The sequence below is a fragment of the Dama dama genome, chromosome 27 (genome assembly GCF_033118175.1).
Source record: "Dama dama isolate Ldn47 chromosome 27, ASM3311817v1, whole genome shotgun sequence".
Classification (NCBI taxonomy): domain Eukaryota; kingdom Metazoa; phylum Chordata; class Mammalia; order Artiodactyla; family Cervidae; genus Dama; species Dama dama.
In genome coordinates, this window is record NC_083707.1 from 44,265,399 (window position 1) to 44,291,232 (window position 25,834).

Below are 25,834 nucleotides of genomic sequence, written 5' to 3' on the forward strand. Positions count from 1 at the left end.
CAGTGATTTTGGAGCCCAAGAAAATAAAATCTGTCACTGTTTTAATTTTTTCCCTTCTATTTGCTATGAAGTGATGGAATTGAATGCCATGATCTTAGTTTTTTGAATGTTGAGTTTTAAGCCAACTTTTTCACTTTCCTTTTTCATCAAGAGGCTCTTTAGTTCATCTTCACTTTCTGCCATTAAAGTGGTATCATCTTCACTTCTGAGGTTGTTGGTGTTTCTCCTGGCAGTCATGATTCCAGCTTGTGATTCAATTAGCCCAGCATTTCACCTGATGTATTCTGCACATAAGGTAAACAGCGTGACAATATACAACCTTGTCATACTCCTTTCCTAATTTCGAACCAGTCAGTTGTTCCATGTAAGGTCCTAACTGTTGCTTCTTGACCTACATGCAGGTTTCTCAGGGGAGAGGTAAGGTGGTCTGTTACTCTCATCTCTTCAAGAATTTACACAGTTTTTTTGTGATCCACACAGTCAAAGTCTTTAGTGTAGTCAGTGAAGCAGAAGAAGATGTTTTTCTGGAAATCCTTTGCTTTCTGTATGATCTAACAGATATTGACAATTTGATCTTTGGTTTCTCTGACTTTTTGAAATCCTCCTCGTACATCTGGAAGTTTTCAGTTCATGTACTATTGAAGCCTAGCTTGAAGGATTTTGAGCATAGCCTACTAGCATGCAAAATGAACACAACCATATGGTAGTTTGTTCATTCTTTGGCACTGCCCTTCTTTGGGATTGGAATGAAAACTGACCTTTTCCAGTCCTGTGGCCATTGCCTAGTTTTCTACATTTGCTGACATATTGAGTACAGCACTTTAACAACATCATCTTTTAGGAATTGAAATATTTCGGCTGGAATTCCATCACATCCTGAGTTTTGTTTGTAGTAATTCTTCCTAAGGTTCACATGACTTCATACTTCAGGATATCTGGTTTGAGGTGAGTGACAGTACCATCGTGGTCATCTGGATCATTAAGACCTTTTTTCTATAGTTCTTTTCTGTATTCTTGCCACCTCTTTTTAATCTCTTCTACTTCTTTTAGACCTTAACATTTGTGTCCTTTATTGTGTCCATCCTTGCATGAAATGTTCCCTTGGTATCTCTAATTTTCTTGAAGAGATCTCTAGTCTTTCCCATTCTATTGTTTTACTCTATTTCTTTTCACTGTTCATTTAAGAAGGCCTTCTTATCTCTCCTTGCTATTCTATGGAACTCTGCATTCACTTGGATATATCCTTCCCTTTTTCCCTTGTTTTTGCTTCTCTTCTTTCCTCAGCTATATATAAAAGTTCCTCAAACAAACACTTTTCTTTCTTGCATTTCTTTTTCTTGGGGATGGTTTTGGTCACTGCCTCTTGTACAGTGTTATGAACCACCGTCCATAGTTCTTCAGGCACTCTGTCTATCAGATCTAATCCCTTGAATCTATTCATCAGCTCCACTGTATAGTTGTAAGGAATTTCATTTAGGTCAGAGCTGAATGGCCTAGTGGTTTTCCCTACTTTCTTCAGTTTAAACCTGAATTTTGCGATAAAGTGATCTGAGCCACAGTCAGCTGCAGGTCTTGTTTTTGCCGGCTGTATGGAGCTTCTCTGTCTTTGGCTGCAAACAATATATTCAGTCTGATTTCAACATTGACCATCTAGTGATGTCCACGTGTAGAGCTGTCTCTTGGGTTGTTGGAAGAGGGTGTTTGCTATGACCAATGTGTTCTCTTGAGAAAACTCTGTTAGCCTTTGCCCTGCTTCATTTTTCACCCCAAAGCCAAACTTGCCTGTTACTCCAGGTATCTTTGGATTCTAGTCCCAATCCCCTAGGATGAAAAGGACATCTTTTTTTTTTTTTTTTTGGGGGGGGGGATGTTAGTTCTAAATATATGCCACCCTTAAGAGGAAAATTATACATTTTGAAAGATTGTTTGTTATGGTAATACAAAATCTCTCTTGGTAACTTTAGTTTTGTCTCTAAAGAATTGTGGGGAATGTAGGAATTCACCTTTCAGAGGGTCATTGGTAAGGTTCTTTTTAAGGATTCTGCAAATTCAGCTAGTGTATTTTGAGTATTTATTTTAATTCAATTGTAAGGTTTTTCAAAAAATTAAGCAAACACACAGTCCTCCTTCAGTCTCATCTAGGTGTTAGAAAACTCATTTATTAAACCTGCAAGTTTCATTTCAAAAAGTCTGCTATTTAATAAAGTTTGTGCTGGAGTCTGGGTCAGAAAGATCCCCTGGAGAAGGAAATGGCAACCCATTCCAGTATTCTTGCCAGGAAAATTCCATGGACAGAGGAACCTGATGGGCTATATAGTCTATGGGGTCACAAATAGACATGACTAAAGATACACCCACACAAACACACACACACTTACTCAGTATTTTTGCTTTATATATAACTGGATTCCTATATTCTTCAAGAGTTCCTGAAGCAGGAGGCAGATATGGTCATTCTCTATTGACCCCAACTCCAAGATAAGAAGAGCTACTAAGGGAGGAGGCTGGACCCTGCACAGACCACATATTTCTCATTCTGGAAGTCAGGATACCTTCCTCAAACATGCACAGAAAAGGCTCCTTGGAGTCCAAAGAGGAATCATGTCAAGCGATATTCTACCCAGATGTCTTTTGGTAGGATCCATCTTGGCTAAGGGATGCATCTGCACACACGGAAAGATCCTGAGAAAACTAAATATGGAATTGAACCAGGCCAATCATAATGATTGGGCAAAGGAAAACTGGAAGAAATGCCCCATGTAAGTGGTTTAAACTGCCACATGGGCACAGCTCAGGGATTTTCTCTCTGAATTGTGCCCATGTGTCTGTCCACATGTACTGTACTCTTTTTCCTCCTAATAAACACTTTACTCACTTCACTACTTTCCCTCTTTGTGGAAATTCTTTTCTGCAAAGCTGAAGGCCAGGGCCCTTGTTGCTGACCACTGGTCTAGTAGGATCTGGTGCTTTCATTGCCACGACCTAGCCTCAATCTCTAGCTGGCAACCCAAGCCCCACTCCAACCCACTGAAGGTCGAGGCCACTGGATATCAGTTCGACAAAATTTAGAAGTTAACATATTTACATAAAGAGATTCTTAAAACTATAAGAAACTAGGGAAAAGTATCTCATAAGTAAGGTATTCAGTAATCAAACATGGAATCAAAATTATGTAATGAAAACTTACTCAGTACTCACTTCAGGCAGGACAACGAAGGAGCTGTGGATGATGTAAATGAATTTGGGAAGTGCAAATCTATGTTTTACCTTTTTTTCACTGACGTAAGTGTACTGTCTTAGCTGTTATATAAGCATTCAAGTTTTTCTAAGTGCTATAAAAAATAAAACATTCATTTCTATAAAGGCAAAGAACAAACCCTTCCTCTTGTTAAATACTTGGCAATTTTCAAAGCACTTTTATATTCATGATCTCACTTAATATTCACAATAGACCTATAAAATAAGTGGGGCAGGGCTATATACATATACATCATATATTTTACACCTTAGAAGCTGAGGTTGCTGCTTTCCCAGAGACATAGTTAATCAGTTCAGTTCAGTCGCTCAGTATGTCCGACTCTTTGTGACCCCATGAATCACAGCGCGCCAGGCCTCCCTGTCCATCACCAATTCCCGGAGTTTACTCAAACTCATGTCCATCTAGTCGGTGATGCCATCCAGCCATCAGTTAATAAGTAATGGAAAAGAGATTAAAACAAAAATATTCAAAATTCTAACATGGTGTTCTTTTTTTTTTTAATAACAATATATAAAAGAAGCAATGTTATTTGACAGGAAGTGGGAGAAAAACTATGAGAGAAGAAAAGAGAAGAGAAGGTTTGGAGGCACTTATCAGACAAGACAGACTTCAGCTAGACTTCAACAGTATATGAACTGAGAAATTCCACATGTACAAGCTGTATTTAGAAAAGGCAGATGAACCAGAGATCAAATTGCCAACATCCACTGGATCATAGAAAACACAAGAGAAGTCAATAAATATATCTACTTCTGCTTCATTGACTACACAAAAGCATTTGGCTGTGTGGATCACAACAATCTTGGAAAATTCTTAAAGAGTTGGGAATACCAGATCATCTTACCTGCCACCTGAGAAACCTGTATGCAGGTCATGAAGCAACAATTAGAACTGGGTATGGAACAACGGAGGGCTTCCCTGGTGGCTCAGTCAGTAAAAAATCTGTCTGTGATGTGGGAGACCCAGGTTTGAACCCTGGGTTGGGAAGATCCCCTGGAGAAGGGAATCCACTCCAGTATTCTTGCCTGGAGACTTCCATGGACAGAGAAACCTGGTGGGCCACAGTCCATGGTGTTCCAAAACGTGTTGCAGACATGACTGAGCAACCAACACACACACACACACACACACACATGGATCAACAGACTGGTTCAAAATTGGCCAAGGCTGTATATTGTCACCCTGCTTATTTAACTTATATGCAGAGTACATTATGTGAAGTGCCAGGCTGGATGAAGCACAAGCTGGAATCAAGATTGGTGGGAGAAATATCAGTAACCTCAGATATGCAGATGACACCATCCTTATGGCAGAAAGTAAAGAGGAACTAAAGAGGCTCTTGATGAAGGTGAAAGAAGAGAGTGAAAAAGCTGGTTTAAAACTCAACATTCAAAAACTAACATGATGGCATCCGGTCCCATCACTTCATGGCAAATAGATGGGGAACCAATGACAGACTAGTTTCTTGGGTTCCAAAATCACTGTGGGTGGTGGCTGCAGCCATGCAATTAAAAAATGCTTCCTCCTTGGAAGAAAAGCCATGACAAACCCAGAAGTGTATTAAAAACAGAGACATCACTTTGCTGACCAAGATATGGGTAATAAAAGCTTTGGTTTTTCCAGTAGTCATGTACAGATGGGACAGCTGGACCATAAAGAGGGCTGAGAGATGAATTGATGCTTTTGAACTGTGGTGTTGGAGAAGACTCTAGAGAGTCCTTTGGACTATGCAGAGATCAACCAATCAATCTTAAAGGAAATCAGTCCTGAATATTCATTGGAAGGACTGATGCTGAAGCTGAAGCTCCAATACTTTGGCTACCTGATATGAAGAGCTGACTCACTGGAAAAAACCCTGATGCTGGGAAATATCAAAGGCAAGAGGAGAAGGGGACAACAGAGGATGAGATGATTGGATGGAATCACCAACTCAATGGGCATAAGTTTGAGCAAACTCTGGGAGATGGTGAAGGACAGGTAAGCCTGGCATGTTGCAGTCCTTGGGGTTGCAGAGTTGGACATGCTGAGCTACACTGTCAAATACATTAGCCACTAACAGTTTGTGGATATTTAAACAAAATTTTAGAACATTTATTGAGGCATAATTGACATAGCTTGTGCTTAATTAGGATGTACAATTTAATAACTTTTGCCATATGTACAGGCTTCCTAGGTGGTGCTAGTGGTAGAGAAAATGCCTGCTAATGCAGGAGACATAAGAGATGCAGGTTTGATCTCTGGGTTGGGAAGATCCCCTGGAGGAGGGAATGGCAACCCACTCCAGTATTCTTGCCTGAAGACTCCCATGGACAGGGGAGCCTGGAGGGCTACAGTACAAAGGGTTGCAGAGAGTCGAACATGATTAAAGTGACTTAGCACACACATACACACCATATGTGTACACCTGTAAAATCTTCACCCTAATGCCTGATGTAACCCATCTCCCTCCCCTTCAACCTTTCAAGTATCTGGTGCAGTATGTCCACTCTGTCAACATCCCTAACAAGGAAGGTGGCTGATTCTGGCCTATGGGGCCCTCAAACTTCCATTCTGCCATCTGCCCTTCAGGAGCACCCTGACAGCTCTAAGACCAGGGTACGGCCTATGTGTGTGAGAATTAAGTTTGCTCAAATGGCTATCAGTGAGCCTTGTAACTTAAAAACAAAGCAAATTTGCTACACCAGTGACTTCCTCATTGCCTTTGGGCTGGGTCAGAAGATGGACCTTTTCAACTTACCAGAGAATCAGGCCCTGCTGTGCCTGAACTTATGGCCATCCCTAGGCATGCTATCACCAGGTAACCTCTAACATCCTCATTGCTACTCCATGGGCACACTCTATCCCTAGAATAAACCTAATAGTGTCGATGGTAAAGAATAAAAGAAAGAATAATTTCTTTATCTAATCACCTCTAAGTGGATTATTGAGTTGTGTACTGTTTTTGAGTTCATTACAAACGAAGCTGCTGTGAACATTCTTGCACGAATCTTTGTATGGCTCTTTGCTTTTTTCTTTCCTTTTTAAAAATTTTATTGGAGTATAATTGATATACTTTTATTGGAATATTCTTTGCAGCCAAAGATGGAGAAACTCTATACAGTCAGCAAAAACAAGCCTGGGAGCTGACTGTAGCTCAGATCATGAACTCCTTATTGCCAAATTCAGACTTAAATTGAAGAAAGTAGGGAAAACCACTAGACCATTCAGGTATGACCTGAATCAAATCCCTTACGATTATACAGTGGAAGTGAGAAATTGATTCAAGTGATTAGATCTGATAGAGTATCTGAAGAACTATGGATGGAGGTTCGTGACATTGTACAGGATACAGGGATCAAGACCATCCTCAAGAAAAAGAAATGCAAAAAGGCAAAATGGTTGTCTGAGAAGGCCTTACAATAGCTGTGAAAAGAAGAGAAGTGAAAGGCAAAGGAGAAAAGGAAAGATATACCCATTTGAATGCAGAGTTCCAAAGAATAGCAAGGAGAGATAAGAGAACCTTCCTTGGTGATTAATGCAAAGAAATAGAGAAAAACAATAGAAAGAAAAGACTAGAGATCTCTTCAAGAAAATTAGAGCTACCAAGGGAACATTTCATGCAAAGATGGGCACAATAAAGGACAGAAATGGTATGGACCTAACAGAAGCAGAAGATATTAAGAAGAGGTGGCAAGAATACACATAAAAACTATACAAAAAAGATCTTCAAGACCCAGATAATCATGATGGTGTGATCACTCACCTAGAGCCAGGCATCCTGGGATGTGAAGTCAAGTGGGCCTTAGGAAGCATCACTACAAACAAAGCTAGTGGAGGTGATGGAATTCCAGTTGAGCTATTTCAAATCTTAAAAGATGATGCTGTGAAAGTGCTACACTTAATATGTCAGCAATTTGGGAAAACTCAGCAGTGGCCACAGGACTGGAAAAGGTCAGGTTAGTTTTCATTCCAATCTCAAAGAAAGGCAATGTCAAAGAATGCTCAAACTACCTCACAATTGCACTCATCTCACATGATAGCACAGAGAAGGCAATGGCAACCCACTCCAGTACTCTTGCCTGGAAACGCCCATGGACGGAGGAGCCTGATAGGCTGTAGTTCATGGGGTCGTGAAGGGTCAGACACAACTGAGCGACTTCACTTTAACTTTTTCACTTTCATGCATTGGAGAAGGAAAGGCAACCCACTCCAGTCTTCTTGCCTGGAGAATCCCAAGGAAGTAGGAGCCTGGTAGGCTGCCGTCTATGGGGTTGCACAGAGTCAGACATGACTGAAGTGACTTAGCAGCAGCAGCAGCAGCAGCAGCAGCAGCAGCAGCACACGCTAGCAATGTAATGCTCAAAATTCTCCAAGCCAGGCTTCAACAGTATCTGAACTGTGAACTTCCAGATGTTCAAGCTGGATTTCAAAAAGGCAGAGGAACCAGAGAGCAAATTGCCAACATCTGCTGGATCATCGAGAAAGCAAGACAGTTCCAGAAAAACATCTACTTCTGCTTTATTGAATATGCAAAAGTCTTTGTGTGGATCAGAACAAACTGGAAAATTCTTCAAGAGATGGGAATACCAAACCACCTTACTTGCCTCCTGAGAAATCTGTATGCAGGTCAAGAAGCAACAGTTAGAACTGGACATGGAACAACAGACTGGTTCTAAATTGGGAAAGGAGTATGTCAAGGCTGTATATTGTCACCCTGCTTACTTACATGCAGAGTACACCATGAGAAATGGTGGACTGGCTGAAACACTAGCTGGAATCAAGATTTCCAGGAGAAATATCAGTAACCTCAGTTATGCAGATGACACCACACTTATGGCAGAAAGTGAAGAAGAACTAAAGAGCCTATTGATGAACATGAAAGAGGAGAGTGAAAAAGTTGGATTAGAACTCAACATTCAGGAAACTAAGATGGCATCTGGTTCCATCACTTTATAGCAAATAGATGGGGAAACAATGGAAACAGTGACAGACTTTATTTTTGGGGGCTCCAAAATCACTGCAGATATTGTCTGTACTTGAAATTAAAAGACACTTACCCCTTGGAAGAAAAACTGTGACAGCCAAGATAGCCTATTAAAAAGCAGAGACATTGTCAACAAAGGTCCATCTAGTCAAAGCTATGGTTTTTCCAGTAGTCACATATGGATGTGAGAGTTGTACTATAAAGAAAGCTGAGCACCGAGAATTGATGCTTTTTTAAAAAATTTATTTATTTATTTATTTTCTTACATGTGTTCCCCATCCCGATCCCCCCGCCCGCCTCCCTCTCCATCCCATCCCTCTGGGTCTTCCGAGTGCACCAGCCCTGAGCACTTCTCTCATGCATCCAACCTGGGCTGGTGATCTGTTTCACCCTTGATAGTATACTTGTTTCAATGCTATTCTCTCTGAACATCCCACCCTCGCCTTCTCCCACAGAGTCTAAAAGTCTGTTCTGTACATCTGTGTCTCTTTTTCTATTTTGCATATAGGGTTATCATTACCATCTTTCTAAATTTCATATATATGCATTAGTATACTGTATTGGTCTTTATCTTTCTGGCTCACTTCACTCTGTATAAGGGGCTCCAGTTTCATCCATCTCATTAGAACTGATTCAAATGAATTCTTTTCAATGGCTGAGTAATATTCCATGGTGTATATGTACCACAGCTTCCTTATCCATTCGTCTGCTGATGGGCATCTACGTTGCTTCCATGTCCTGGCTATTATAAACAGTGCTGCAATGAACATTGGGGTGCATGTGTCTCTTTCAGATCTGGTTTCCTCAGTGTGTATGCCCAGCAGTTGGATTGCTGGGTCATATGGCAGTTCTATTTCCAGTTTTTTAAAAAATCTCCACACTGTTCTCCATAGTGGCTGTATTAGTTTGCATTCCTACCAATAGTGTAAGAGGGTTCCCCTTTCTCTACACCCTCTCTAGCATTTATTGCTTGTGGACTTTTGGATAGCAGCCATCCTGACTGGCGTGTAATGGTACCTCATTGTGGTTTTGATTTGCATTTCTCTGATAATGAGTGATGTTGAGCATCTTTTCATGTGTTTGTTAGCCATCTGTATGTCTTCTTTGGAGAAATGTCTGTTTATATCTTTGGCCCATTTTCTGATTGGGTAATTTATTTTTCTGGAATTGAGCTACAGGAATTGCTTGTATGTTTTTGAGATTAATCCTTTGTCTGTTTCTTCATTTGCTATTATTTTCTCCCAATCTGAGGGCTGTCTTTTCACCTTGCTTATAGTTTCCTTTGTTGTGCAAAAGCTTTTAAGTTTCATTAGGTCCCATTTGTTTAGTTTTGCTTTTATTTCCAATATTCTGGGAGGTGGGTCATAGAGGATCTTGCTGTGATTTGTGTTGGAGAGTGTTTTGCCTATGTTCTCGTCTAGGAGTTTTATAGTTTCTGGTCTTACATTTAGATCTTTAATCCATTTTGAGTTTATTTTTGTGTATGGTGTTAGAAAGTGTTCTAGTTTCATTCTTTTACAAGTGGTTGACCAGTTTTCCCAGCACCACTTGTTAAAGAGGTTGTCTTTTTTCCATTGTATATTCTTGCCTCCTTTGTCGAAGATAAGGTGTCCGTAGGTAGGTGGATTTATCTCTGGGCTTTCTATTCTGTTCCATTGATCGATATTTCTGTCTTTGTGCCAGTACCATACTGTCTTGATGACTGTGGCTTTGTAGTAGAGCCTGAAGTCAGGCAGGTTGAGTCCTCCAGTTTCATTCCTTTTTCTCAAGATTGCTTTGGCTATTTGAGGTTTTTTGTATTTCCATACAAATTGTGAAATTATTTGTTCCAGTTCTGTGAAGAAGACCGTTGGTAGCTTGATAGGGATTGCATTGAATCTATAGATTGCTTTGGGTAATATAGTCATTTTCACAATATTGATTCTTCCAATCCATGAACACGGTACGTTTCTCCATCTGTTTGTGTCTTCTTTGATTTCTTTCATCAGTGTTTTATAGTTTTCTATGTATAGGTCTTTTGTTTCTTTAGGTAGATATACTCCTAAGTATTTTATTCTTTTTGTTGCAATGGTGAATGGTATTGTTTCCTTAATTTCTCTTTCTGTTTTTTCATTGTTAGTATATAGGAATGCAAGGGATTTTTGTGTGTTAATTTTATATCCTGCAACTTTACTATATTTGTTGATTAGCTCTAGTAATTTTCTGGAAGAGTCTTTAGGGTTTTGTATGTAGAGGATCATGTCATCTGCAAACAGTGAGAGCTTCTTCTTCTTTTCCTATCTGGATTCCTTTTATTTCTTTTTCTACATTGATTGATTTGTGGATATTAAAGTATCCTTGCATTCCTGGGATAAAGCCCACTTGGTCATGATGTATGTTCTTTTTAATATGTTGTTGGATTCTGTTTGCTAGAATTTTGTTAAGGATTTTTGTATCTATGTTCATCAGTGATACTGGCCTGTAGTTTTCTTTTTTTGTGGCATCTTTGTCTGGTTTTGGAATTAGGGTGATGGTGGCCTCATAGAATGAGTTTGGAAGTTTACCTTCTTCTGCAATTTTCTGGAGGAGTTTGAGTAAGATAGGTGTTAGCTCTTCTCTAAATTTTTGGTAGAATTCAGCTGTGAAGCCATCTGGTCCTGGGCTTTTGTTTGCTGGAAGATTTCCGATCACAGTTTCATTTTCCATGCCTGTGATGGGTCTGTTAAGATATTCTGTTTCTTCCTGGTTCAGTTTTGAAAAGTTATACTTTTCTAAGTATTTGTCCATTTCTTCCAAGGTGTCCATTTTTATTGGCATAGAGCTGCTGGTAGTAGTCTCTTATGATCCTTTGTATTTCAGTGTTGTCTGTTGTGATCTCTCCATTTTCATTTCTAATTTTGTTGATTTGGTTCTTCTCCCTTTGTTTCTTAATGAGTCTTGCTAATGGTTTGTCAATTTTGTTTATCTTTTCAAAAAACCATCTTTTAGCTTTGTTGATTTTTGCTATGGTCTCTTTTGTTTCTTTTGCATTTACTTCTGCCCTAATTTTTAAGATTTCTTTCCTTCTACTAACCCTAGGGTTCTTCGTTTTTTCCTTCTCTAGTTACTTTAGGTGTAGTTAGGTTATTTATTTGACTTTTTTCTTGTTTCTTGAGGTAAGCCTGTAATGCTATGGACCTTCCCCTTAGCACTGCTTTTACAGTGTCCCATAGGTTTTGGGTTGTTGTGTTTTTATTTTCATTCATTTCTATGCATATTTTGATCTCTTCTGTGATTTGTTGGTTATTCAGAAATGTGTTATTTAGCCTCCATATGTTTGAATTTTTAATAGTCTTTTTTTCCTGCAATTGAGATTTAGTCTTACTGCATTGTGGTCAGAAAAGATGACTGGAATGATTTCAGTTTTTTTGAATTTACCAAGGCTAGATTTATGGCCCAGGGTGTGATCTATTCTGGAGAAGGTTCCGTGTGCACTTCAGAAAAAGGTGAAATTGATTGTTTTGGGGTGAAATGTCCTATAGATATCAATTAGGTCTAGCTGGTCCATTGTATCATTTAAAGTTTGTGTTTCCTTGTTAATTTTCTGTTTAGTTGATCTATCCATAGGTGTGAGTGGGGTATTAAAGTTTCCCACTATTATTGTGCTATTGTTAATTTCCCCTTTCATACTCATTAGCATTTGCCTTACATATTGTGGTGCTCCTATGTTGGGTGCATATATATTTATAATTGTTATATCTTCTTCTTGGATTGATCCTTTGATCATTATGTAGTGTCCTTCTTTGTCTCTTTTCACAGCCTTTATATTAAAGTCTATTTTATCTGATATGAGTATTGCGACTCCTGCTTTCTTTTGGTCTCCGTTTGCATGAAGTATTTTTTCCAGCCCTTCACTTTTAGTCTGTATGCGTCCCTTGTTTTGAGGTGGGTCTCTTGTAGACAGCATATATAGAGGTCTTGTTTTTGTATCCATTCAGCCAGTCTTTGTCTTTTGGTTGGGACATTCAACCCATTTACATTTAAGGTCATTATTGATAGGTATGGTCCCGTTGTCATTTACTTTGTTGTTTTGGGTTCACGTTTATACAACCTTTCTGCATTTCCTGTCTAGAGAAGATCCTTTAGCATTTGTTGAAGAGCTGGTTTGGTGGTGCTGAATTCTCTCAGCTTTTGCTTGTCTGTAAAGCTTTTGAATTCTCCTTCATATCTGAATGAGATCCTTGCTGGGTACAGTAATCTGGGTTGTAGGTTATTCTCTTTCATTACTTTAAGTATGTCCTGCCATTCCCTTCTGGCCTGAAGAATTTCTATTGATAGATCAGCTGTTATCCTTATGGGAATCCCTTTGTGTGTTATTTGTTGTTTCTCCCTTGGTGCTTTTAATATTTGTTCTTTGTGTTTGACCTTTGTTAATTTGATTAATATGTGTCTTGGGGTGTTTCGCCTTGGGTTTATCCTGTTTGGAACTCTCTGGGTTTCTTGGAACTGTGTAACTATTTCCTTCCCCATTTTAGGGAAGTTTTCAGCTATTATCTCCTCAAGTATTTTCTCATGGCCTTTCTTTTTGTCTTCTTCTTCTGAGACTCCAATGATTCGAATGTTGGGGCGTTTCACATTGTCCCTGAGGTTGTCCTCATTTCTTTTGATTCTTTTTTCTTTTTTCCTCTCTGCTTCATTTATTTCCACCATTTTATCTTCTATCTCACTTATCCTATCTCTGCCTCCGTTATTCTACCTTTGGTTCCCTCCAGAGTGTTTTTGATCTCATTTATTGCATTATTCATTTTTAATTGACTCTTTTTTATTTCTTCTATGTCCTTGTTAAACATTTCTTGCATCTTCTCAATCCTTGTCTCCCGGCTATTTATCTGTAACTCCATTTTGTTTTCAAGATTTTGGGTCATTTTTATTATCATTATTCTGAATTCTTTTTCTGGTAGATTCCCTATCTCCTCCTCTTTTGTTTGGCTTGGTGGGCATTTTTCCTGTTCCTTTACCTGTTGGGTATTTCTCTGCCTTTTCATTTTGTTTAGACCTTTCTGTATTCTGGTGTTCTGTTGTTCCTTTTTATTGTGGAGGTTTCTCCCAGTGGGTGGGGTTGGACTATTGGCTTGTCAAGGTTTCATGGTTAGGGAAGCTTGCATTGGTGTTCTGGTGTGCAGAACTGGATTTCTTCTCTCTCCTTTCGAAGACAATGGGCTGCTTTTCTGGGCGCCTGATGTCCTCTGCTAGTGATCAGAAGTTGTTTTGTGCTGTTTGCTCAGCGTTCAAATGTTCTTTCGATGAATTTGTAGGGGAGAAAGTGGTCTTCCCGTCCTATTCCTCCGCCATCTTGTCTCCTCCTCTGAATTGATGCTTTTGAATTGTGGTGTTGAAGAAGACTCTTGAGATTCCCTTGGACAGCAAGGAGATTCAACCAGTCCATCCTAAAGGAAATTAGTCCTGAATATTCATTGGAAGGACTGATGCTGAAACTGAAACTCCAATACTTTGGCCACCTGATGTGAAAAACTGACTCTTTTGAAAAAACCCTGATGCTGGGAAAGATTGAAGGCAGGAGGAGAAGGGGATGACGGGGGATGAGATGGTTGGAGGGCATCACCAACACAATGGACATGAATTTGAGTAAGCTTCTGGAGTTGGTGATGGACAGGGAGGCCTGGTGCACTGCAGCCCACACGGGTGCAAAGAGTTCGACACGACTGAGCAACTGAACTGCACTGATAATTGATAATGTGTTGGTTTCAAGTGTACTAGTATAGTGATTCAGTTATACATATACATATATTCATTCTTTTTTTGATTATTTCCCATATGGTTATTACAGAATATTGAGTCAAGTTCCCTGTGGTATATAGTAGGCATTTGTTTGCTAACTATTTTATATACAGTAGTGTATGTATGTTAATCCCACGTTCCTAATTTACTGCTTCCCTCCACATTTCCCCTTTGATAGTCCTAAGTTTGTTTTGGAAATCTGTGATTCTATCTGTATTTTGTAAATAAGATCATTTATATAATTTTTAAAAATTAGATTCCACATATGAATGATGTTACATGATCTTTATCATTCTCTTTCTGACTTCATTCTGTCTAGACCCATCCATGTTGCTGAAAATGGCATTATTTCACTCTTTTTAAAGGCTGAGTAATATTCTATTGTATGTATGAATCACATCTTCTTTATACATCTTTCTCTTGATGGACATTTAGGTCACTTCCATGTCTTGTCTATTTCAAATAATACTGAAGTGAAAATTGAGGTGTATGTATCTTTTTGAATTATGTTTGCTCCACATACATGTCTAGGAGTAGGATTGCAAGACCATATCATAGTTCTATTTTTAGTATTTTAGCAAACCTCCATACTATTCTTCATAATGGTTGTACCAGTTTACAATCTCACCAACAGTGTAGGAGGGTTCCCTTTTTTCTACCTCCTCTTCAGCATTTATTGTTTGTAGACATTTTGATGATGCCTGTTCTGACCTCATTGTAGATTTCATTTGCATTTCTCTGATCATTAGTTATGTTAGGCAACTTTTCAAGTGTCTATCAGTCATCTATATGCTTTCTTTGGAAAAATGTAGATTTAGGTCATCTTTCCATTTTTTGATTAGCTTGTGTTTTTTGATCTTGACATAGAGCTGCATTAGCTGTTTGAACATTTTAAAGATTATTTCTTTGTCGACTGCTTCATTGGCAATTATTTTATCCCATTCTATGGGTAGTCTTTTTATCTTGTTGATGGGTTCCATTGCCATGCAAAAGCTTTTAAGTTTAATTACATCCCATTTTTTAATTTTTGGTTTTGTTTTCATTCCTCTAGGATGTGGAGCCAATAAGATCTTGCTGTGATTTATGTCAAAGAGTTCTGACTATGTTTCTCTCTAAGAGTTTTATAGTATCTGGTCTTGGTCTTTAAACAATTGTGGGTTTTTTTTTGTGTGTGTGTGTGTGTGTGATGTTAGAAAATGTTCTAATTTCATTTTTTATATGTAGTTATCTAGTTTTCTTAACACTGTTTATTTCTGGGCTTTCTATCCCATTCCATTGATTTATATTTCTGTTTTTGTGCAAGTACCATACTGTTTTGATTACTGTAGCTTTGTAATATAGTTGGAAGCCAGGGAACTAGATTTATTCAGTCATTTTCCTTTCTGAGAATTGCTTTGGCTATTTAGGGCCCTTTGTATTTTCATTAAATTTTATATTATTTTATTTTTTGTTCTAGCTCTGTGAAAAATGCTACTGGTGATTTGATAACAGTTGCATTGAATCCATAGATTCCTTGCATAGTGATAGTCATTTGGACAAGAGCTTCCTTGCTGGCCCAGGTGATAAAGAATCCTCCTGTAATGTAAGCGACCCAGGTTCAATCCCTGGGTTGGGAAGATCCCCTGAAGAAAGAAATAACAGCCCACTCCAGTATTCTTGCCTGGGAAATCCAATATTCAGCTATGATTCTTCCAATCAAGGAACATGGTTTATCTTTCATTTTGTTTGTATCATCTTTGATTTCTTTCACACATATCTTAGTTTTCAGAGTATAGGTCTTTTGCCACCTTAAGTAGGTTTATTTCTAGGTTTTTAAAAATTATTTTTGATGCAGTCAAAACAGGATTATTTCCTTAATTTCTCTTTCTGATATTTTGTTGTTAATGTAAGAAATGCAGATGATTTTTGTGTATTAAATTTTAATCGTGCAAATTTACAAAATTCACTGATGAGCTCTAGTAGTTTTCTGGTACATCTTTAGTATTTTCTATATGTATTATCATGTTGTCTGTAAACAGTGACAGTTTTACTTCTTCTTTCCCAATTTGGATTCCCCTCACTTCTTTTTCTTCTCTGATTGCTGTAGCAGCTGGCGCCATTCCTGGGGTGGGCCTGTATCCTTGCAGAGCAACCTTGGGGAGCCACATCCACCAGACTGTGGGCCCAGACCTCTGTAACTGTGGCCCCAAGCACCTGCTGGGGAGCCCAAGGATCTCCAGAGCTTCCTCCAGAGATGGGACAGGCTTCTTGCCTCTTTCAGCCTGTTTTCTCTGTAAAATGTGGCTAGAATAGGCCTGAGACTTGGGAGGCAGTGTGACACTGCCAGCCCTTCCAGTAGCCTGCCAGTCTGGCCCTGGGTTTGCAGCAGACCAGGTGGGTGTTCTGGCAAGGGGGGTGGGTCTGACCCCAGCCCTGTGGGAAGAAGGGCAACAGGCAAGTTCCCTCTGGCCCACCCCAGCCCGGGTCCCACTGTGGACCCTTTGGAATGGCATTCAGGGCCAAGGGAAGTAGCTGTCAATTGTCAAGACTTTACAGTTGTCCCTGACTACAGTACAGAGCAAAAACCAGAGCCCTAGATTTCTGTCCATTTTTTCGAAATGAGAGGGGAAAAGCCCTCTTTAAAAGCAACATGTTGCTTTTTAAACACAAATGGCAGTAAAGAACCCACCTGCAATGCAGGAAACTTGGCAAGAATGTGGGTTTGATTCCTGGATCAGGAAACTGTCCTGGAGAAGGAAATGGCAACCCATTCCAGTATTCTTGCCGGGAAAATCCCATGGACAGCCTATGGGATTGAAAAAGAGTCAGGCATGACTTAGTGACTAAACAACAAACAAGGACTTCCAAAACTATGTTGAATAAAAGTGACCAGAGTGGACATCTTTGTCTTATTCCTGACCTTAGAGGGAATGCTTTCAGTTTTACACACTTGAGAATCATATGACCTTTATTAAGTTGAGGCAAGTTCCCTCTATGCCCACTCTCTGGAGAGTTTTTTTTTTTTTTAATCATAAATGGTGTTGAATTTTGTCAAATTTCTGCATCTATGGAGATGATCATATAGCTTTTACTCCAGTTTTTCAATGAGGTGTATTACACTGATTGATTTGCAGATATTGAAAAATCCTTGCATTCCTGGATAAATACCACTTGATCATGGTATATGAACTTTTTCATGAATCATTGCATTTGGTTTGCTAGTATTATGTTGTGTATTGTCACATCTATGTTCCTTAGTGGTATTGGCATGTAATTTACTTTTTTGTGGTATCTTTTCCTGGTTTTGGTACCAGGATGAAGATAGTCTTATAGAATGAGTTTGGAAGTATTCCTCTCTCTGCAACTTTTTGGCAGAGTTTTAGAAGGATTGGTGTTAACTCTTCTCTAAATATTTGATAGAATTCACTTGTGAAGTCATCTGGTCCTGGACTTTTGTTAGAATTTTTTCAATCTCTGTTTCAGTTTTAGTACTTGTGATTGGTCTACTCATATTTTCTATTTCTTCTGGTTCTGTCTTTGAAGCTTTCTAGGAATTTGTCTAGTTCTTCCAAGTTTTTTTTTTTTTTTTAATTTTTTTATTAGTTGGAGGCTAATTACTTCACAACATTTCAGTGGGTTTTGTCATACATTGATATGAATCAGCCATAGATTTACACATATTCCCCATCCCGATCCCCCCTCCCACCTCCCTCTCCACCCGATTCCTCTGGGTCTTCCCAGTGCACCAGGCCCGAGCACTTGTCTCATGCATCCCACCTGGGCTGGCGATCTGTTTCACCATAGATAGTATACATGCTGTTCTTTTGAAACATCCCACCCTCACCTTCTCCCACAGAGTTCAAAAGTCTGTTCTATATTTCTGTGTCTCTTTTTCTGTTTTGCATATAGGGTTATCGTTACCATCTTTCTAAATTCCATATATATGTGTTAGTATGCTGTAATGTTCTTTATCTTTCTGGCTTACTTCACTCTGTATAAGGGGCTCCAGCTTCATCCATCTCATTAGGACTGATTCAAATGAATTCTTTTTAATGGCTGAGTAATATTCCATGGTGTATACATACCACAGCTTCCTTATCCATTCATCTGCTGATGGGCATCTAGGTTGTTTCCATGTCCTGGCTATTATAAACAGTGCTGCGATGAACATTGGGGTGCACGTGTCTCTTTCAGATCTGGTTTCCTCAGTGTGTATGCCCAGGAGTGGGATTGCTGGGTCATATGGCAGTTCTATTTCCAGTTTTTTAAGAAATCTCCACACTGTTTTCCATAGTGGCTGTACTAGTTTGCATTCCCACCAACAGTGTAATAGGGTTCCCTTTTCTCCACACCCTCTCCAGCATTTATTGCTTGTAGACTTTTGGATAGCAGCCATCCTGACTGGCGTGTAATGGTACCTCATTGTGGTTTTGATTTGCATTTCTCTAATAATGAGTGATGTTGAGCATCTTTTCATGTGTTTGTTAGCCATCTGTATGTCTTCTTTGGAGAAATGTCTGTTTATATCTTTGGCCCATTTTTTGATTGGGTCATTTATTTTTCTGGAATTGAGCTACAGGAGTTGCTTGTATGTTTTTGAGATTAATCCTTTGTCTGTTTCTTCATTTGCTATTATTTTCTCCCAATCTGAGGGCTGTCTTTTCACCTTACTTATAGTTTCCTTTGTAGTGCAAAAGCTTTTAAGTTTCATTAGGTCCCATTTGTTTAGTTTTGCTTTTATTTCCAATATTCTGGGAGGTGGGTCATAGAGGATCTTGCTGTGATTTATGTCGGAGAGGGTTTTGCCTATGTTCTCCCCTAGCAGTTTAATCCAAGTTTTATTTTCTCTTATATTTCATATAAAATCTTATTTCATTTTATTTTTATATAGTTTTTTGTAGCACTCTCTTATGATCTTTCGTCTTTCTTTGATGTCCATTGTAAATTCTCCATTTTTTAATTTCTAATTTTCTTGATTTGAGCCCCCCCCTTTTTTGATGATAAAAGTTTATCAATTTTGTTTTTCTTTTCAAAGAACCAGATTTCAGCTTCATTGATCTTTAATTGTTTTGTCTCTATTTCATTTATTTCTGCTCTGATCTTTATGATTTTGTTTGTTCTACTAACTCCTGCTTTTGTTTTTTCTTTCTCTAGTTGCTTTAGGTGTGAGGGTAGATAGTTTACTTGAGATTTTTCTTGTTTCCTGAGGTAAGATTTTATTGCTCCAAGCTTCCCTTTTAAAATTGCTTTTCCTATGTCCCATAGGTTTTGAATTGTCATGTATTCATTGTCATCTGCCTCTAAGTATTTTTTTATTTCTTCAGTGATCTATTGATTGTTTAGAAACATATTGCTTAAGTTCAAATTAAAAAATTTTTTTTGATATGTTTGTTCCTATTGCCATCTTGTTAACTTGTTCTGATTTGTTTTGGTAGTCCCATCCTATTTAGTTGACTTAATGTTGTGTTTGATTGCTTTTTGTGTCTGTGTGTGTGTTGTGTGTATCTACTGTAGCTTTTTATTTTGTAGTTCGCATGGAGGTTTTGATGTAACAGACTGTATACATACACAAGATTATTTTAAGTTGCTAATTACTTAATTTCCAATGCATTTCCAATACTTGCATTTGTATTCTCTTTTCATGATTGCTGATTTTGATATATTTGTGTTTGTATGATTTCCAACTTTTATTTTATGTTCATCTTTACCAGTGAGTTTTCCATTCATAATTTTCTTCCTTCTAATTGTGGCTTTTCATTTTCCACCTAGAGAATTCCCATTAGTATTTTTTGTAAAGTTGGTTTGTGGTATTGATTTCTCTTAGCTTTTGCTTGTCTGTCAAGCTTTTGACTTCTCTTTCAAATCTGAATTAAGAGCCTTATAGGGTAGAAGGTACTTGATTGCTAAGTTTTTCTCCTTCATCACTTTAAATATAATGTGCTGCCTCTTTCTGGCTTGCAGATTTTCTGCTGAAAGATCAAGTGATGACCTTATTCCTTGAGGCCTCTACCTCCAGCTTCTTTGACTCTGCCCTCAGTGAGCCATTGCCTATCCCTGCCTCCCCAGGAGAACTTCAATGTGCATAGGTGAGTCCTGTCCAGGCTCCTCTGGAGTTACTGCTTTGTGTTGGGTCCCAGTGTATGTGAAAATTTGTGTGTGCCCTCCAAGAGTAGAGTCTCTGTTTCCCCCAGTCTTGTGGCATTCCTGAACTCAAGTCCTGCTGGTTTTCAAAGCCAACTGCTTTTGAGGGGTGGTGGTTCCTCCTTCCAATGCTACACCCTCAGGCTGGGGCTCAGAACTGTCACTCTTGAGGGAGAACTTCTGCAATATGACTATTTTCCAGTTTATGGATCACATACCCATTGGATATGGGGTTTCATTGTATCATAAAAGTGCCCCTTGTACCATTTTATTGTGATTTCATCTTGTCTTTAAATGTAAAATATGTATTTTTTGGTAGATCCTAATCTTTTATGTCAATGGTTGTTCAGCAGTTAGTAGTGATTTTGTTGTTTTTGTGTAAGGAGGTGAGTTCAAATCCTTCTACTCCAGTGTCTTGTCCAGAATCGAAGGATTTTTATAAATATGGATGCCTATTGCCTATTTCTTCAGTGTGCGCTGGCTGTTATCCCTTGGTATGGGGTGTGTATTTGTGGTGGTCCTTCCACATTCCCAGGACAGTGAGTACCATGCTTTGGCTATTTGCTTTCATTTCTCTTGGGAGAGTATAAAAAGTATAGTGGTTGGCTTATATGGCAGTTATATGTTTCAGATTTTAATAAGCTCCAATATTTTCTTATTAGCATGATGTTGACTTTGAGGATGAGATGGATGTATTAAGATAGTATTCATCTTTTGCTATGTTATTAAAATTTTTTAGAATAATTTTTGGTGTCAAATGCTTTTCAGCATCTGTGCATATGCTCACATAACTTTTCTCCTTAGACTATTGGTAAGATATATTAATTGGCATATTGATATTGAATCATCATTATATTCTTAGAATAAATACTCCATCATCATTTTTAATATTTTGCTGGATTCTGTTTTTCTGTATTGTACTTAATACTTTTGCACAAATACACGAGTAAGGTTGGTGTGTGGAACTTTTGTGATTTTAGTGTTCTAATATTAATACTATGCTTTTTTCATGAAAAGAAATTGAGTGCTTTTTCTTCTATTTTCTGGAGCATTTTACATAACATTAGTTTACCTGTTCCTTAAATGTGAAACCAATAGAAGATATTGCTTTTTTCTCATGGGATCTCTTTCAGAATTGGAAGGGAGTCTAGTAAGAATTCCTCTCTCTTCTGGAATAGTTTTGGTTAAGAATTGAATCCACTTGTTTGCACACAGTTAATTTCCATCACTGAGAACCAAGACTGCCTATGTCAGTCTGACTTTACTATAGATATAAAAAGTTTTTTCCCCCCAGGAATATAAAAAGAAGTCAACAGAAAACTTGACTATCAGCTTATAGAAATGCCTGGAAATTATTTTATACAATTTACTTACTTTGTAAAATAGCTATTTTGAAAAACAATAAATTGTTTCTCTAGGTGAGCTTTTTGCTTAATAAACAATATCTTGATTTTACTGATCAAAACATTTCTATAGACTCATTGTATTATTCTCAACAATCCTAATATATTATCATCAATTTTCCTTATCTCAACCAGTCACCTACCTTGACTGTTGTTCTATTGCTCAGTCATCTCTGACTCTTTGCGACCCCATAGACTGCAGCACGCCAGGCTTCCCTGTCTTTCACCTACTCCTGGAGTTTGCTCAAACTCACGTCCATTGAGTCGGTGAGGTCATCCAACCATCTCATCCTCTGTTGTCCCCTTCTCCTCCAGTCTTTAGTCTTTCCCAGCATCAGGGTCTTTTCTAATGAGTTGGCTCTTGCATGAGGTGGCCAAAGTATTGGAAATTCAGCTTCAGCATCAGTCTTTCCAATGAATATTCAAGAGTGATTTCCTTTAGGACTGACTGGTTTGATCTCCTTGCTGTCCAAGGGACTCTCAAGAATCTTCTTCAACACCACAATTCAAAAGAATCGATTCTTTGGCACTCAGCCTTCTGTATGGTCCAACTCTCACATCCATACATGACTACTGGGAAAACCATAGCTTTGACTAGATGGACCTTTGTTGGCAAAGTAATGTCTCTGCTTTGTAATATGCTGTCTAGGTTGGTCATAGCTTTCCTTCCAAGGAGCAAGTGTCTTTTAATTTCATGGCTGCAGTCACCTTTTGCAGTGATTTCAGAGCCCAAGAAAATAAAATCTGTTACTGTTTTGTTTCCCCATCTGTTTCCCATGATGTGATAGGACCAGATGCCCTAATCTTAGTTTTTTGAATGTAGAGTTTTAAACCAGTTTTTTTTTTTTTTAAAGTTTGCTCTTTTTTTTTTTCCATTTATTTTTATTAGTTGGAGGCTAATTACTTTTCAATATTGTAGTGGTTTTTGTCATACATTGACATGAATCAGCCATGGATTTACATGTGTTCCCCATCCTGATCCCCCTCCCCCCTCCCTCTCCACCCGATTCCTTTGGGTCTTCCCAGTGGACCAGGCCCGAGCACTTGTCTCATGCATCCAGCCTGGGCTGGTGATCTGTTAAACCAGTTTTTTCACTCTCACTTTCTTCAAGAGGCTCTTTAGTTCCTCTTTACTTTCTGCCATTAGGCGAGTATCAACTGCATATCTGAGGTTATTGATATTTCTCCCTATAATCATGATTCCAGGTTGTGATTCATCCACCCCAGCATTTCACCTGATGTACTCTGTAGAGAAGTTAGATAAGCAGGGTGACAACATGCAGTCTTGATGTACTCCTTTCCCAGTTTGGAACCAGTCTGTTGTTCCATGTCCAGTTCTAACTGTTGCTTCTTGACCTGCATGCAGATTTCTCATGAGGAAAGTGAGGTGGTCTGATATTCCCATCTCTTTAAGAATTTTCCACAGTTTGTTGTGATCCATACAGTCAAAGGCTTTAGCATAGTCAATGAAGCAGAAGTAGATGTTCTTCTGGAATTCTCTTGCTTTTTCTATGATCCACTGGCTGTTGGCAATTTGATCTCTGGTTCCTCTGCCTTTTCGAAATCCAACACATACATCAGGAAGTTCTTGGTTCACATGCTGTTAATTAAAACTTAGTTTGAAATATTTTGAGGATTACCTTGCTAGCATGTGAACTGAATGCAATTGTGAGTAGTTTGAACATTCTTTGGCATTGCCCTTCTTTGGGATTGGAAGGAAAACTCATATTTTCCAGAAAAGGTATCTACCTACCTTGATGCTGCTGCTACTGCTGCTGCTGCTAAGTCGCTTCAGTTGTGTCCGACTCTGTGCGACCCCACAGACGGCAGCCCACCAGGCTCCGCTATCCCTGGGATTCTCCAGGCAAGAGTACTGGAGTGGGTTGCCATTGCCTTCTCTGACCTACCTTGATAGACCCATCTTAAAACAGTTAGATTAACATTAAGACATTAATATTTAATACATATAACAATTTTTTAGAAATTTCACTAAGTTAATTTCTTTTTCCACTTTAACCTAAGATTTGAATAGCTATTCTTGTATATATAATTTATTGATTTCTATTTGAGGGTCTTATTGACTTTTTGATTCTGTTAGTTTCAATTTTTATTTTCTTTTGAATACAAAAGATGCTATTTAATATTTCTAACTTTTAAAATTTACAATAATTTTCTTTGTAGAATAGTATATATTTACATTCAATTATTACGATGTTCATGAAATTTGAAAGAACAAAGCTATAGTCTCTACTTTGATGATACAGAATTTGTTATATATAATAATATAAATATATATTTATAGATTTAATTTTATTTATATAATATAAATGTATATATAATATATTATTTATTATACTAAATATAATTTAAAATTCATAATATATATTATTATATAAATCTAGCTTATTAATTGCAATATTAGTACTTACCTTTCTTTTCTTTTTACTGTATATGCTCTGTCATGGAGTGAAAGCTGTGAAATAATGTTTAGGACCAGTAGTGCAATTCTCCCTTTATTTTTATTTCTCCCTATATTTCATGTAGTTTAACTTTGTGTGTGTCACTGTTGTTATTTGATGCAGTGGTAGTCATAATTTTAGTTTTTATAAGGTATCTTTTTTTTTCCTTGGTTAGTCCTTTTGTATTTGAATTCTGGGGCTTCCCAGGTGGTGCTAGTGGTAAAGAATATGCCTGCCAATGCAGGAGACTTAAGAGGTGTGGATTCAATCCCTGGATCAGGAAAATCCCCTGGAGGAGGGCATGGCAACTCACTCCAATATTCTTGCCTGGAGAACCCCGATGGACAGAGGAGCCTGGCGGGCTACAGTCCGCAGGGTCACAAATAGTCAGACAAAATTGAAGCAACTTAGCACACATTAATGCATGTGAATTCTAAATGTTAGCTCTATTTTTAAAAAAATCCTATTTACTTGTGATAGTATGCATTTTCCCATCATTTTTATTTTTATATTTCCACACTCTATTTTAGATAGATCTTTTGATATATCAGAGAATTGAGTTTTGTTTTATAATTACTGGATAAATTTTGTTAGCAACTATTAGTATAATCATACCTTTTATTTTTATTCATTAAGTATATTGGTAGCCTTCTGGACATAAGCTGACTGCTATAATCCTGGAATACATCCTTTTTGTGAAATGTATTATTCTGGGATATCAGTCTGGATTCTATTTGTCCATTTTTATTGGAATTTTACATATATATCCCTAAATAAGATTGATCTATGCAATTCTTTTTTATATATTAGGTTCATTAAGGTTCAGGATCCCACTCATAGTGTGGGATAATTTATAGAGCATTAGAATTTCCTGTTCTTCAATTGTCAGATAGAATTCAGTTGTGAAACTTGGGTTCTAGAATACCTTTCAGGTAGTTTTAACCTTTCTTTTTCTTTTTTTGAATTTATGTCTCATTAACTTTCTTTTTAATTTTATTTTTATCTTTATGCTGTCTTTTGATTTATGTATTGTACTCTTTCAAAAATTTTAGCATGAATTTATTGAACTTTAAAATTATAAATTTAAATTTTTGCATGTTTTCTACCAGTTATGAGAAGTTTTACAGATATTTTGAGGTATCTGAAACATACATTCTCCCATTAGGCTCACTTAACCCAATCAAGTCATCCTAATTAATGTCAGTTAATTGTGAATCAAATTCACTTTTACCTGTGATTAGTTTATACTTGGGCATATGATCAAATTCTTGGTAATGATATGTGAATGGATATCCACTAGGGGCTTTTGGGGACAGGTTTATTTGTTCTTATGAAAAGACATTCTACAAAAAATAGTCTCTTCATTCAAATGGATATTAGCACATTTTAAAATCATATCTGGAAATGAAGCAGCCCTCTTGCAGATGTGAGGAGAGAGGAGTGAGAATAAATCCAGCAAACCAAGAATGGCATGGCAGATCAATTGGAAGAAATACAGTGTACTGGAGATGTACTTGAGCAGCTGAAGGATCCCTTGAAACATCCCAGTTCAGGATTCCTTGTTAAAACTGTTGCAGTTCCCAACTCATTCCTTGTCATAGGAGATTTATTATAAAAGTAATTTGACTCTGTGCTCTCTGATACTTTTATCAAAATAATCCTAACCACTGTAGAAGTGCTTATTTGCCTTTTCTCCATTTCTTAGACTGTAATTTTACTTTTGACTTTTCTTTAGTCCTAAGAATTATGCAGGCAGACAAAGCTTAGTTAAGAAATTAATATATGAAAGATTTTTATACTAAAAATTACATTAGATTATAATTAGATATTTTAGGCTATATTTTTTGAAAATATTTTAAGATTATGCACAGGT